Source organism: Sus scrofa, chromosome 13 (genome assembly GCF_054392235.1).
Source record: "Sus scrofa isolate SSC_HxYL_T2T_F1_AM1 chromosome 13, Sscrofa_HxYL_maternal_Yorkshire_Landrace_v2.0, whole genome shotgun sequence".
In the NCBI taxonomy this organism is placed as follows: domain Eukaryota; kingdom Metazoa; phylum Chordata; class Mammalia; order Artiodactyla; family Suidae; genus Sus; species Sus scrofa.
The window spans coordinates 5,551,695-5,567,034 of NC_139395.1; positions in this window are offsets into that span (position 1 = coordinate 5,551,695).

Here is a 15,340-nt window from a genome sequence, read left to right on the forward strand (position 1 = left end):
CATTGCAACCAGTGCATTCAATCGGGTACCATAGGGCCACGCTTCATGGAATCCACTCCATTCAGTCATGCTTCATTGCAACCACTGCATTCAATCGGGAACCATTGGGCCATGCTGCATGGAATCCACTGCATTCAAACACGCTGCATGGAATCCACTGCATTCAATCGGGATGCTTTGGGCCATGCTGGATAATATCCACTGCATTCAATCGGGATACATTGGGCCTCGCTGCCTGGAATCCACTGCATTCAATCATGCTGCATGGAATCCACTGCATTCAATCATGCTGCATAAAATCCACTGCATTCAATAGGGTTCCATTTCTTCACGCTGCATGGCATACACTGCATTCAAACACGCTGCATGGAATCCACTGCATTCAATCGAGATCCATTGGGCCACGCTGCATGGAATCCACTGCATTCAATTGGGATCCATTGTGCCACGATGCATGGAATTCACTGCAATCAATCAGAATCCACTGCACCGCACCACACTGCATGGAATCCACTGCATTCAATCGAGATCCATTGGGCCACGCTGCATGGAATCCACTGCATTCAATCGAGATCCATTGGGCCACGCTGCATGGAATACACTGCATTCAATCGGGATCCATTTAACCCCGCTGCATGGAATCCACTGCATCAATCGGGATGCATTTTATCATGCTGCCTGGTTCCACTGCATTCAATGACACTGCATGGAATCCACTGCATCAATCGGGATGCATTTAACCATGCTGCATGGAATCCACTGCATTCAATGACAATGCATGGAATCCACTGCATCAATCGTGACACATTTTACCATGCTGCATGGAATCCACTGCATTCACTCGGGATCCATTTAGCCATGCTGCATGTAATGCACTGCGTTTAATAGGGATGCATTTTACCATGCTGCATGGAATCCACTGCATTCAGTGATGCTGCATGGAATGCACTACATTCAATCGGGATGCTTTGGGCCATGCTGCATAAAATCCACTGCATTTAATCGGGATGCATTGGGCCACGCTCCATGGAATCAACTGCATTCAATCAAGCTGGATGGAATCCACTGCATTTAATCGGGATGCATTTTACCACGCTGCATGGAATATACTGCATTCAATCACGCTGCATGGAATTTACTGCATTCAATTGGGATCCATTGCGCAACGATGCATGGAATCCACTGCGTTCAATTTAAATCCATTGCACCACACTGCATGGAATCCACTGCATTCTCTCGAGATCCATTGGGCCACGCTGCATCGAATCCACTGCATTCAATCGGGATCCATTTAGCCACGCTGCATGGAATACTCTTCGTTCAATCGGGATGCATTTAACCATGCTGCATCGAATCCACTGCATTCAGTGACGCTGCATGTACTCCACTGCATTCAATCGGGATGCTTTGGGCCTCACTGCATAAAATCCACTGCATTTAATCGGGATGCATTGGGCCTCACTGCATGGAATCTACTGCATTCAATCATGCTGCATGGAATCCACTGCATTCAATCATGCTGCATAAAATACCCTGCATTTAATAGGGTTCAATTTCTCCATGCTGCATGGAATCCACTGCATTCAATCATGCTTCATTGCAACCAGTGCATTCAATCGGGTACCATAGGGCCACGCTTCATGGAATCCACTGCATTCAATCATGCTTCATTGCAACCACTGCATTCAATCGGGAACCATTGGGCCATGCTGCATGGAATCCACTGCATTCAAACACGCTGCATGGAATCCACTGCATTCAATCGGGATGCTTTGGGCCATGCTGGATAATATCCACTGCATTCAATCGGGATTCATTGGGCCTCGCTGCCTGGAATCCACTGCATTCAATCATGCTGCATGGAATCCACTGCATTCAATCATGCTGCATAAAATCCACTGCATTCAATAGGGTTCCATTTCTTCAAGCTGCATGGAATACACTGCATTCACACACGCTGCATGGAACCCACTGCATTCAATTGAGATCCATTGGGCCACGCTGCATCGAATCCACTGCATTCAATCGGGATCCATTTAACCCCGCTGCATGGAATGCACTGCGTTCAATTGGGATTCATTTTACCATGCTGCATGGAATCCACTGCATTCAATGACACTGCATGGAATCCACTGCATCAATCGGGATGCATTTTACCATTCTGCATGGAATCCACTGCATTCAGTGACGCTGCATGGAATCCACTGCAGTCAATCGGGATCCATTGTGCCACATTGCAGGGAAACCACTGCATTCAATCGACATCCATTGCGCCATGCTGCATGGAATCCACTGCATTCAATTGGGATTCATTGGGCCTCACTGCATGGAATACACTGCGTTCAATCGAGATCCATTGGACCACACTGCATGGAATCCACTGCATTCAATCGGGATCCATTTAGCCATGCTTCATGGAATACACTGCGTTCAATCGGGATGCATTTTACCATGCTGCATGGAATCCACTGCATTCAGTGATGCTGCATGGAATGCACTACCTTCAATCGGGATGCTTTGGGCCATGCTGCAAAAAGTCCCCTGCATTTAATCGGGATGCATTGGGCCACGCTCCATGGAATCAACTGCATTCAATCAAGCTGGATGGAATCCACTGCATTTAATCGGGATGCATTTTACCTTGCTGCATGGAATGTACTGCATTCAATCACGCTGCATGGAATTCACTGCATTCAATTGGGATCCATTGCACAACGATGCATGGAATCCACTGCGTTCAATCAAAATCCATTGCACCACACTGCATGGAATCCACTGCATTCTCTCGAGATCCATTGGGCCACGCTGCATCGAATCCACTGCATTCAATCGGGATCCATTTAGCCACGCTGCATGGAATACTCTTCGTTCAATCGGGATGCATTTAACCATGCTGCATCGAATCCACTGCATTCAGTGACGCTGCATGGAATCCACTGCATTCAATCGGGATGCTTTGGGCCTCGCTGCATAAAATCCACTGCATTTAATCGGGATGCATTGGGCCTCACTGCATGGAATCTACTGCATTCAATCATGCTGCATGGAATCCACTGCATTCAATCATGCTGCATAAAATACCCTGCATTTAATAGGGTTCCATTCCTCCATGCTGCATGGAATCCACTGCATTCAATCATGCTTCATTGCAACCACTGCATTCAATCGGGAACCATTGGGCCATGCTGCATGGAATCCACTGCATTCAAACACGCTGCATGGAATCCACTGCATTCAATCGGGATGCTTTGGGCCATGCTGGATAATATCCACTGCATTCAATCGGGATTCATTGGGCCTCGCTGCCTGGAATCCACTGCATTCAATAATGCTGCATGGAATCCACTGCATTCAATGACACTGCATGGAATCCACTGCATCAATCGGGATGCATTTTACCATGCTGCATGGAATCCACTGCATTCAATGACACTGCATGGAATCCACTGCATCAATCGTGACGCATTTTACCATGCTGCATAGAATCCACTGCATTCAATGACACTGCATGGAATCCACTGCATTCACTCGGGATCCATTTAGCCATGCTGCATGTAATGCACTGCGTTTAATCGGGATGCATTTTACCATGCTGCATGGAATCCACTGCATTCAGTGATGCTGCATGGAATGCACTACATTCAATCGGGATGCTTTGGGCCATGCTGCGTAAAATCCACTGCATTTAATCGGGATGCATTGGGCCACGCTCCATGGAATCAACTGCATTCAATCAAGCTGGATGGAATCCACTGCATTTAATCGGGATGCATTTTACCACGCTGCATGGAATATACTGCATTCAATCACGCTGCATGGAATTCACTGCATTCAATTGGGATTCATTGCACCATGATGCATGGAATCCACTGCGTTCAATTAAAATCCATTGCAACACACTGCATGGAATCCACTGCATTCTGTCGAGATCCATTGGGCCACGCTGCATCGAATCCACTGCATTCAATCGGGATCCATTTAGCCACGCTGCATGGAATACTCTTCGTTCAATCGGGATGCATTTTACCATGCTGCATCGAATCCACTGCATTCAGTGACGCTGCATGGAATCCACTGCATTCAATCGGGATGCTTTGGGCCTCGCTGCATAAAATCCACTGCATTTAATCGGGATGCATTGGGCCTCACTGCCTGGAATCTACTGCATTCAATCATGCTGCATGGAATCCACTGCATTCAATCATGCTGCATAAAATCCCCTGCATTTAATAGGGTTCAATTTCTCCATGCTGCATGGAATCCACTGCATTCAATCATGCTTCATTGCAACCAGTGCATTCAATCGGGTACCATAGGGCCACGCTTCATGGAATCCACTGCATTCAATCATGCTTCATTGCAACCACTGCATTCAATCGGGAACCATTGGGCCATGCTGCATGGAATCCACTGCATTCAAACACGCTGCATGGAATCCACTGCATTCAATCGGGATGCTTTGGGCCATGCTGGATAATATCCACTGCATTCAATCGGGATTCATTGGGCCTCGCTGCCTGGAATCCACTGCATTCAATCATGCTGCATGGAATCCACTGCATTCAATCATGCTGCATAAAATCCACTGCATTCAATAGGGTTCCATTTCTTCACGCTGCATGGCATACACTGCATTCACACACGCTGAATGGAACCCACTGCATTCAATCGAGATCCATTGGGCCACGCTGCATCGAATCCACTGCATTCAATCGGGATCCATTTAACCCCGCTGCATGGAATGCACTGCGTTCAATTGGGATGCATTTTACCATGCTGCATGGAATCCACTGCATTCAATGACACTGCATGGAATCCACTGCATCAATCGGGATGCATTTTACCATGCTGCATGGAATCCACTGCATTCAGTGACGCTGCATGGAATCCACTGCAGTCAATCGGGATCCATTGTGCCACATTGCAGGGAAACCACTGCATTCAATCGACATCCATTGCGCCATGCTGCATGGAATCCACTGCATTCAATTGGGATTCATTGGGCCTCACTGCATGGAATACACTGCGTTCAATCGAGATCCATTGGACCACACTGCATGGAATCCACTGCATTCAATCGGGATCCATTTAGCCATGCTTCATGGAATACACTGCGTTCAATCGGGATGCATTTTACCATGCTGCATGGAATCCACTGCATTCAGTGATGCTGCATGGAATGCACTACCTTCAATCGGGATGCTTTGGGCCATGCTGCATAAAATCCACTGCATTTAATCGGGATGCATTGGGCCACGCTCCATGGAATCAACTGCATTCAATCAAGCTGGATGGAATCCACTGCATTTAATCGGGATGCATTTTACCTTGCTGCATGGAATGTACTGCATTCAATCACGCTGCATGGAATTCACTGCATTCAATTGGGATCCATTGCACAACGATGCATGGAATCCACTGCGTTCAATCAAAATCCATTGCACCACACTGCATGGAATCCACTGCATTCTCTCGAGATCCATTGGGCCACGCTGCATGGAATCCACTGCATTCAATCGGGATCCATTTAGCCACGCTGCATGGAATACACTGGGTTCAATCGGGATGCATTTTACCATGCTGCATCGAATTCACTGAATTCAGTGACGCTGCATGGAATCCACTGCATTCAATCGGGGTGCTTTGGGCCTCGCTGCATAAAATCCACTGCATTTAATCGGGATGCATTGGGCCTCACTGCCTGGAATCTACTGCATTCAATCATGCTGCATGGAATCCACTGCATTCAATCATGCTGCATAAAATCCCCTGCATTTAATAGGGTTCAATTTCTCCATGCTGCATGGAATCCACTGCATTCAATCATGCTTCATTGCAACCAGTGCATTCAATCGGGTACCATAGGGCCACGCTTCATGGAATCCACTCCATTCAGTCATGCTTCATTGCAACCACTGCATTCAATCGGGAACCATTGGGCCATGCTACATGGAATTCACTGCATTCAAACACGCTGCATGGAATCCACTGCATTCAATCGGGATGCTTTGGGCCATGCTGGATAATATCCACTGCATTCAATCGGGATACATTGGGCCTCGCTGCCTGGAATCCACTGCATTCAATCATGCTGCATGGAATCCACTGCATTCAATCATGCTGCATACAATCCACTGCATTCAATAGGGTTCCATTTCTTCACGCTGCATGGCATACACTGCATTCAAACACGCTGCATGGAATCCACTGCATTCAATCGAGATCCATTGGGCCACGCTGCATGGAATCCACTGCATTCAATTGGGATCCATTGGGCCACGCTGCATGGAATACACTGCATTCAATCGGGATCCATTTAACCCCGCTGCATGGAATCCACTGCATCAATCGGGATGCATTTTATCATGCTGCCTGGAATCCACTGCATTCAATGACACTGCATGGAATCCACTGCATCAATCGGGATGCATTTAACCATGCTGCATGGAATCCACTGCATTCAATGACAATGCATGGAATCCACTGCATCAATCGTGACACATTTTACCATTCTGCATGGAATCCACTGCATTCACTCGGGATCCATTCAGCCATGCTGCATTTAATGCACTGCGTTTAATAGGGATGCATTTTACCATGCTGCATGGAATCCACTGCATTCAGTGATGCTGCATGGAATGCACTACATTCAATCGGGATGCTTTGGGCCATGCTGCATAAAATCCACTGCATTTAATCGGGATGCATTGGGCCACGCTCCATGGAATCAACTGCATTCAATCAAGCTGGATGGAATCCACTGCATTTAATCGGGATGCATTTTACCACGCTGCATGGAATATACTGCATTCAATCACGCTGCATGGAATTCACTGCATTCAATTGGGATCCATTGCGCCACGATGCATGGAATCCACTGCGTTCAATTTAAATCCATTGCACCACACTGCATGGAATCCACTGCAATCTCTCGAGATCCATTGGGCCACGCTGCATGGAATCCACTGCATTCAATCGGGATCCATTTAGCCACGCTGCATGGAATACTCTTCGTTCAATCGGGATGCATTTAACCATGCTGCATCGAATCCACTGCATTCAGTGACGCTGCATGTACTCCACTGCATTCAATCGGGATGCTTTGGGCCTCACTGCATAAAATCCACTGCATTTAATCGGGATGCATTGGGCCTCACTGCATGGAATCTACTGCATTCAATCATGCTGCATGGAATCCACTGCATTCAATCATGCTGCATAAAATCCCCTGCATTTAATAGGGTTCAATTTCTCCATGCTGCATGGAATCCACTGCATTCAATCATGCTTCATTGCAACCAGTGCATTCAATCGGGTACCATAGGGCCACGCTTCATGGAATCCACTGCATTCAATCATGCTTCATTGCAACCACTGCATTCAATCGGGAACCATTGGGCCATGCTGCATGGAATCCACTGCATTCAAACACGCTGCATGGAATCCACTGCATTCAATCGGGATGCTTTGGGCCATGCTGGATAATATCCACTGCATTCAATCGGGATTCATTGGGCCTCGCTGCCTGGAATCCACTTCATTCAATCATGCTGCATGGAATCCACTGCATTCAATGACACTGCATGGAATCCACTGCATTCACTAGGTTTTCATTTCTTCACGCTGCATGGCATACACTGCATTCACACACGCTGCATGGAATCCACTGCATTCAATCGAGATCCATTGGGCCACGCTGCATCGAATCCACTGCATTCAATCGGGATCCATTTAACCCCGCTGCATGGAATGCACTGCGTTCAATTGGGATTCATTTTACCATGCTGCATGGAATCCACTGCATTCAATGACATTGCATGGAATCCACTGCATTAATCGGGATGCATTTTACCATTCTGCATGGAATCCACTGCATTCAGTGACGCTGCATGGAATCCACTGCAGTCAATCGGGATCCATTGTGCCACATTGCAGGGAAACCACTGCATTCAATCGACATCCATTGCGCCATGCTGCATGGAATCCACTGCATTCAATTGGGATTCATTGGGCCTCACTGCATGGAATACACTGCGTTCAATCGAGATCCATTGGACCACACTGCATGGAATCCACTGCATTCAATCGGGATCCATTTAGCCATGCTTCATGGAATACACTGCGTTCAATCGGGATGCATTTTACCATGCTGCATGGAATCCACTGCATTCAGTGATGCTGCATGGAATGCACTACCTTCAATCGGGATGCTTTGGGCCATGCTGCATAAAATCCACTGCATTTAATCGGGATGCATTGGGCCACGCTCCATGGAATCAACTGCATTCAATCAAGCTGGATGGAATCCACTGCATTTAATCGGGATGCATTTTACCTTGCTGCATGGAATGTACTGCATTCAATCACGCTGCATGGAATTCACTGCATTCAATTGGGATCCATTGCACAACGATGCATGGAATCCACTGCGTTCAATCAAAATCCATTGCACCGCACCACACTGCATGGAATCCACTGCATTCTCTCGAGATCCATTGGGCCACGCTGCATGGAATCCACTGCATTCAATCGGGATCCATTTAGCCACGCTGCATGGAATACTCTTCGTTCAATCGGGATGCATTTAACCATGCTGCATGGAATCCACTGCATTCAGTGACGCTGCATGGAATCCACTGCATTCAATCGGGATGCTTTGGGCCTCGCTGCATAAAATCCACTGCATTTAATCGGGATGCATTGGGCCTCACTGCCTGGAATCTACTGCATTCAATCATGCTGCATGGAATCCACTGCATTCAATCATGCTGCATAAAATCCCCTGCATTTAATAGGGTTCCATTCCTCCATGCTGCATGGAATCCACTGCATTCAATCATGCTTCATTGCAACCACTGCATTCAATCGGGAACCATTGGGCCATGCTGCATGGAATCCACTGCATTCAAACACGCTGCATGGAATCCACTGCATTCAATCGGGATGCTTTGGGCCATGCTGGATAATATCCACTGCATTCAATCGGGATTCATTGGGCCTCGCTGCCTGGAATCCACTGCATTCAATCATGCTGCATGGAATCCACTGCATTCAATGTCACTGCATGGAATCCACTGCATTCAATCGAGATCCATTGGGCCACGCTGCATGGAATTCACTGCAATCAATCAGAATCCACTCCACCACACTGCACGGAGTCCACTGCATTCAATCGAGATCCATTGGGCCACGCTGCATGGAATACACTGCATTCAATCGGGTTCCATTTAACCCCGCTGCATGGAACCCACTGCATCAATCGGGATGCATTTTATCATGCTGCCTGGAATCCACTGCATTCAATGACACTGCATGGAATCCACTGCATCAATCGGGATGCATTTTACCATGCTGCATGGAATCCACTGCATTCAATGACACTGCATGGAATCCACTGCATCAATCGTGACGCATTTTACCATGCTGCATAGAATCCACTGCATTCAATGACACTGCATGGAATCCACTGCATTCACTCGGGATCCATTTAGCCATGCTGCATGTAATGCACTGCGTTTAATCGGGATGCATTTTACCATGCTGCATGGAATCCACTGCATTCAGTGATGCTGCATGGAATGCACTACCTTCAATCGGGATGCTTTGGGCCATGCTGCGTAAAATCCACTGCATTTAATCGGGATGCATTGGGCCACGCTCCATGGAATCAACTGCATTCAATCAAGCTGGATGGAATCGACTGCATTTAATCGGGATGCATTTTACCACGCTGCATGGAATATACTGCATTCAATCACGCTGCATGGAATTCACTGCATTCAATTGGGATTCATTGCACCACGATGCATGGAATCCACTGCATTCTGTCGAGATCCATTGGGCCACGCTGCATCGAATCCACTGCATTCAATCGGGATCCATTTAGCCACGCTGCATGGAATAGTCTTCGTTCAATCGGGATGCATTTTACCATGCTGCATCGAATCCACTGCATTCAGTGACGCTGCATGGAATCCACTGCATTCAATCGGGATGCTTTGGGCCTCGCTGCATAAAATCCACTGCATTTAATCGGGATGCATTGGGCCTCACTGCCTGGAATCTACTGCATTCAATCATGCTGCATGGAATCCACTGCATTCAATCATGCTGCATAAAATCCCCTGCATTTAATAGGGTTCCATTTCTCCATGCTGCATGGAATCCACTGCATTCAATCATGCTTCATTGCAACCAGTGCATTCAATCGGGTACCATAGGGCCACGCTTCATGGAATCCACTCCATTCAGTCATGCTTCATTGCAACCACTGCATTCAATCGGGAACCATTGGGCCATGCTGCATGGAATCCACTGCATTCAAACACGCTGCATGGAATCCACTGCATTCAATCGGGATGCTTTGGGCCATGCTGGATAATATCCACTGCATTCAATCGGGATTCATTGGGCCTCGCTGCCTGGAATCCACTGCATTCAATCATGCTGCATGGAATCCACTGCATTCAATCATGCTGCATAAAATCCACTGCATTCAATAGGGTACCATTTCTTCACGCTGCATGGCATACACTGCATTCACACACGCTGCATGGAACCCACTGCATTCAATCGAGATCCATTGGGCCACGCTGCATCGAATCCACTGCATTCAATCGGGATCCATTTAACCCCGCTGCATGGAATGCACTGCGTTCAATTGGGAATCATTTTACCATGCTGCATGGAATCCACTGCATTCAATGACACTGCATGGAATCCACTGCATCAATCGTGACGCATTTTACCATGCTGCATAGAATCCACTGCATTCAATGACACTGCATGGAATCCACTGCATTCACTCGGGATCCATTTAGCCATGCTGCATGTAATGCACTGCGTTTAATCGGGATGCATTTTACCATGCTGCATGGAATCCACTGCATTCAGTGATGCTGCATGGAATGCACTACCTTCAATCGGGATGCTTTGGGCCATGCTGCGTAAAATCCACTGCATTTAATCGGGATGCATTGGGCCACGCTCCATGGAATCAACTGCATTCAATCAAGCTGGATGGAATCGACTGCATTTAATCGGGATGCATTTTACCACGCTGCATGGAATATACTGCATTCAATCACGCTGCATGGAATTCACTGCATTCAATTGGGATTCATTGCACCACGATGCATGGAATCCACTGCATTCTGTCGAGATCCATTGGGCCACGCTGCATCGAATCCACTGCATTCAATCGGGATCCATTTAGCCACGCTGCATGGAATAGTCTTCGTTCAATCGGGATGCATTTTACCATGCTGCATCGAATCCACTGCATTCAGTGACGCTGCATGGAATCCACTGCATTCAATCGGGATGCTTTGGGCCTCGCTGCATAAAATCCACTGCATTTAATCGGAATGCATTGGGCCTCACTGCCTGGAATCTACTGCATTCAATCATGCTGCATGGAATCCACTGCATTCAATCATGCTGCATAAAATCCCCTGCATTTAATAGGGTTCCATTTCTCCATGCTGCATGGAATCCACTGCATTCAATCATGCTTCATTGCAACCAGTGCATTCAATCGGGTACCATAGGGCCACGCTTCATGGAATCCACTCCATTCAGTCATGCTTCATTGCAACCACTGCATTCAATCGGGAACCATTGGGCCATGCTGCATGGAATCCACTGCATTCAAACACGCTGCATGGAATCCACTGCATTCAATCGGGATGCTTTGGGCCATGCTGGATAATATCCACTGCATTCAATCGGGATTCATTGGGCCTCGCTGCCTGGAATCCACTGCATTCAATCATGCTGCATGGAATCCACTGCATTCAATCATGCTGCATAAAATCCACTGCATTCAATAGGGTTCCATTTCTTCACGCTGCATGGCATACACTGCATTCACACACGCTGCATGGAACCCACTGCATTCAATCGAGATCCATTGGGCCACGCTGCATCGAATCCACTGCATTCAATCGGGATCCATTTAACCCCGCTGCATGGAATGCACTGCGTTCAATTGGGAATCATTTTACCATGCTGCATGGAATCCACTGCATTCAATGACACTGCATGGAATCCACTGCATTAATCGGGATGCATTTTACCATTCTGCATGGAATCCACTGCATTCAGTGACGCTGCATGGAATCCACTGCAGTCAATCGGGATCCATTGTGCCACATTGCAGGGAAACCACTGCATTCAATCGACATCCATTGCGCCATGCTGCATGGAATCCACTGCATTCAATTGGGATTCATTGGGCCTCACTGCATGGAATACACTGCGTTCAATCGAGATCCATTGGACCACACTGCATGGAATCCACTGCATTCAATCGGGATCCATTTAGCCATGCTTCATGGAATACACTGCGTTCAATCGGGATGCATTTTACCATGCTGCATGGAATCCACTGCATTCAGTGATGCTGCATGGAATGCACTACCTTCAATCGGGATGCTTTGGGCCATGCTGCATAAAATCCACTGCATTTAATCGGGATGCATTGGGCCACGCTCCATGGAATCAACTGCATTCAATCAAGCTGGATGGAATCCACTGCATTTAATCAGGATGCATTTTACCTTGCTGCATGGAATGTACTGCATTCAATCACGCTGCATGGAATTCACTGCATTCAATTGGGATCCATTGCACAACGATGCATGGAATCCACTGCGTTCAATCAAAATCCATTGCACCACACTGCATGGAATCCACTGCATTCTCTCGAGATCCATTGGGCCACGCTGCATGGAATCCACTGCATTCAATCGGGATCCATTTAGCCACGCTGCATGGAATACACTGGGTTCAATCGGGATGCATTTTACCATGCTGCATCGAATTCACTGAATTCAGTGACGCTGCATGGAATCCACTGCATTCAATCGGGATGCTTTGGGCCTCGCTGCATAAAATCCACTGCATTTAATCGGGATGCATTTGGCCTCACTGCCTGGAATCTACTGCATTCAATCATGCTGCATGGAATCCACTGCATTCAATCATGCTGCATAAAATCCCCTGCATTTAATAGGGTTCCATTTCTCCATGCTGCATGGAATCCACTGCATTCAATCATGCTTCATTGCAACCAGTGCATTCAATCGGGTACCATAGGGCCACGCTTCATGGAATCCACTCCATTCAGTCATGCTTCATTGCAACCACTGCATTCAATCGGGAACCATTGGGCCATGCTGCATGGAATTCACTGCATTCAAACACGCTGCATGGAATCCACTGCATTCAATCGGGATGCTTTGGGCCATGCTGGATAATATCCACTGCATTCAATCGGGAGTCATTGGGCCTCGCTGCCTGGAATCCACTGCATTCAATCATGCTGCATGGAATCCACTGCATTCAATCATGCTGCATAAAATCCACTGCATTCAATAGGGTTCCATTTCTTCACGCTGCATGGCATACACTGCATTCAAACACGCTGCATGGAATCCACTGCATTCAATCGAGATCCATTGGGCCACGCTGCATGGAATCCACTGCATTCAATTGGGATCCATTGTGCCACGATGCATGGAATTCACTGCAATCAATCAGAATCCACTGCACCGCACCACACTGCATGGAATCCACTGCATTCAATCGAGATCCATTGGGCCACGCTGCATGGAATCCACTGCATTCAATCGAGATCCATTGGGCCACGCTGCATGGAATCCACTGCATTCAATCGGGATCCATTTAGCCACGCTGCATGGAATCCACTGCATTCAATCGGGAACCATTGGGCCATGCTGCATTGAATCCACTGCATTCAAACACGCTGCATGGAATCCACTGCATTCAATCGGGATGCTTTGGGCCATGCTGGATAATATCCACTGCATTCAATCGGGATTCATTGGGCCTCGCTGCCTGGAATCCACTGCATTCAATCAGGCTGCATGGAATCCACTGCATTCAATCATGCTGCATAAAATCCACTGCATTCAATAGGGTTCCATTTCTTCACGCTGCATGGAATACACTGCATTCACACACGCTGCATGGAACCCACTGCATTCAATTGAGATCCATTGGGCCACGCTGCATCGAATCCACTGCATTCAATCGGGATCCATTTAACCCCGCTGCATGGAATGCACTGCGTTCAATTGGGATGCATTTTACCATGCTGCATGGAATCCACTGCATTCAATGACACTGCATGGAATCCACTGCATCAATCGGGATGCATTTTACCATGCTGCATGGAATCCACTGCATTCAGTGACGCTGCATGGAATCCACTGCAGTCAATCGGGATCCATTGTGCCACATTGCAGGGAAACCACTGCATTCAATCGACATCCATTGCGCCATGCTGCATGGAATCCACTGCATTCAATTGGGATTCATTGGGCCTCACTGCATGGAATACACTGCGTTCAATCGAGATCCATTGGACCACACTGCATGGAATCCACTGCATTCAATCGGGATCCATTTAGCCATGCTTCATGGAATACACTGCGTTCAATCGGGATGCATTTTACCATGCTGCATGGAATCCACTGCATTCAGTGATGCTGCATGGAATGCACTACCTTCAATCGGGATGCTTTGGGCCATGCTGCAAAAAGTCCCCTGCATTTAATCGGGATGCATTGGGCCACGCTCCATGGAATCAACTGCATTCAATCAAGCTGGATGGAATCCACTGCATTTAATCGGGATGCATTTTACCTTGCTGCATGGAATGTACTGCATTCAATCACGCTGAATGGAATTCACTGCATTCAATTGGGATCCATTGCACAACGATGCATGGAATCCACTGCGTTCAATCAAAATCCATTGCACCACACTGCATGGAATCCACTGCATTCTCTCGAGATCCATTGGGCCACGCTGCATCGAATCCACTGCATTCAATCGGGATCCATTTAGCCACGCTGCATGGAATACTCTTCGTTCAATCGGGATGCATTTAACCATGCTGCATCGAATCCACTGCATTCAGTGACGCTGCATGGAATCCACTGCATTCAATCGGGATGCTTTGGGCCTCGCTGCATAAAATCCACTGCATTTAATCGGGATGCATTGGGCCTCACTGCATGGAATCTACTGCATTCAATCATGCTGCATGGAATCCACTGCATTCAATCATGCTGCATAAAATCCCCTGCATTTAATAGGGTTCCATTCCTCCATGCTGCATGGAATCCACTGCATTCAATCATGCTTCATTGCAACCACTGCATTCAATCGGGAACCATTGGGCCATGCTGCATGGAATCCACTGCATTCAAACACGCTGCATGGAATCCACTGCATTCAATCGGGATGCTTTGGGCCATGCTGGATAATATCCACTGCATTCAATCGGGATTCATTGGGCCTCGCTGCCTGG